The sequence below is a fragment of the Nomascus leucogenys genome, unplaced genomic scaffold (genome assembly GCF_006542625.1).
Source record: "Nomascus leucogenys isolate Asia unplaced genomic scaffold, Asia_NLE_v1 001980F_18458_qpd_obj, whole genome shotgun sequence".
NCBI classification, from domain to species: domain Eukaryota; kingdom Metazoa; phylum Chordata; class Mammalia; order Primates; family Hylobatidae; genus Nomascus; species Nomascus leucogenys.
The window spans coordinates 13,502-15,403 of NW_022097596.1; positions in this window are offsets into that span (position 1 = coordinate 13,502).

A 1,902-nucleotide genomic window follows, 5' to 3' on the forward strand; every position below is an offset into this window, starting at 1 on the left:
GCTCATGGTTCTGGAGGCTGGGAAGTCCAAGATCAAGGCATCAGCAGATTTGGGGTCTGGTGAGGGCCTATTCCTCATAGATGTTGCCTTCCATGTGTTCTTGCATGATGAAAGGGTTAAACAAGCTCCTTTAGGACTCTTTCACACAGGCACAATTCCCATTCATGAGGGCTGTACCTTTCTGACCTAATCACTTCCCAAGGCCCCATCTCCAAATACCATCACCCTGGAGATTAGGTTTCAACATAAATTTTGCAGGGATTAAAAACATTCAGTCTGGCTGGGTGTGGTGGCTCATGCCTGTAATCCCAGCACTTTGGGAGCCCAAGGCAGGCAGATCACCTGAGGTCAGGGGTTCGAGACCAGCTGGCCAACATGGTGAAACCCCGTCTCTACTAAAAATACAAAAATTAGCTGGGCATGGTGGTGGGTGCCTATAATCCCAGCTACTCGGGAGGCTGCGGCAAGAGAATCACTTGAACCCAAGAAGCAGAGGTTGCAGTGGGCCAAGGTCGTAACACTGTACTCCAGCGTAGGTGACAGAGTGAGACTGTCTCAAAAAAATAAAATAAAATAATTTAAAAATAAAAAATAAAAACATTTAGTCTGTGGTGACAACCCTTTAGATATCTAAATAGAGCTAATAGGTTGTACCTGAGTCTCTTATTCTCTCAATCAGACCTTCTAGACTTCAGAATCTCCATTACATTGGTTCTGTCTGATGAGTACCCATTCCTGGGATCTACCCACCACCTCTACTGGACTTGGCATTCAAATCGTGCTGATACTAAATATTATTTCTAGGCTCTTATTTGTTGGTTACTGTCATGTGCTCTTAGAAGTAACCCTAGTTCATTCTCCCACATCCCCCACTCCCACCTAGGTATTTCTACTCTTTTGAACAATGCTTGTCTCTAGACCACCTTTTTCCAGACCAGCTCTAGATTATTGCATTCCTGGGCTCAATCTACAGATGCTAGACCCTGGTCCCCCTGTTGGGATGGCGCTGTTTCCACCCTGTATCCTCTCAGTTGTCACAGAGGTCTTACTTAATATTCAAAGTGCATTGATATAAATTTGTTCAGTCTTCTAATAATTTTATTCTACATCCAACCTCCTGCAGCCAATCCATCATCAAGAGAAAGACAGAGAGAGAGAGGGAGAGAGAGACAGAGGGAGCATCTAAATATCTCTCAGACACCCAGCTACTTGCATGTTCAATATTACCCTCTGCTCTCACCAGACAACTGCAATAGCCTGCCCCCAGGCTATTCTCCACACAGTATACACAGTGTTGAATGCAAATCTGGCTATAACACTCTCTTACTTAAAACACTCGGAGGCACTCCTTTGTTCTTAGGACAAATACCAAAATTTCTAACATGACTTTTGTGGCCTTCCATAGCTTCTTTAGAAACACTCAACTGTCTTACTTCCTCTCCCTAAACGAGATCAGGCAAACCACTCTATTGCAGTTTCATAGACCTATGTTTATTACCATGGTCATGTAACTTTATGTTTACTTGGGTGACTATTTGATATTTGTCACCTTCCCCTCTAGAGTGTTAGCTGAGTTAATGTGGCAAAGACCATGTCTGTTTCTGCTCATCAATATATCTCCAGCATCAGTCATGCGACACGAAACATTTAAAAGTCCTCAAGAAATATTTGTGAATGCTAAAAGAAGGAAGGATGGTGCAGTGGGCTTAATAATAACCCCCCAAAAGATATCTACATTCGAATCCCCAGAATGTATGAATGTTACCTTACATGACAAAGGATATGAAGGATCTAAGATAAGAAGGATGTAAAGATATAAGCGTGTGAAGACAGAAGGGTGTAAGATATGAAGGGCGTGAAGATGAAGGATGTGAAGATATGAAGAATGGGAAGATATGAAGG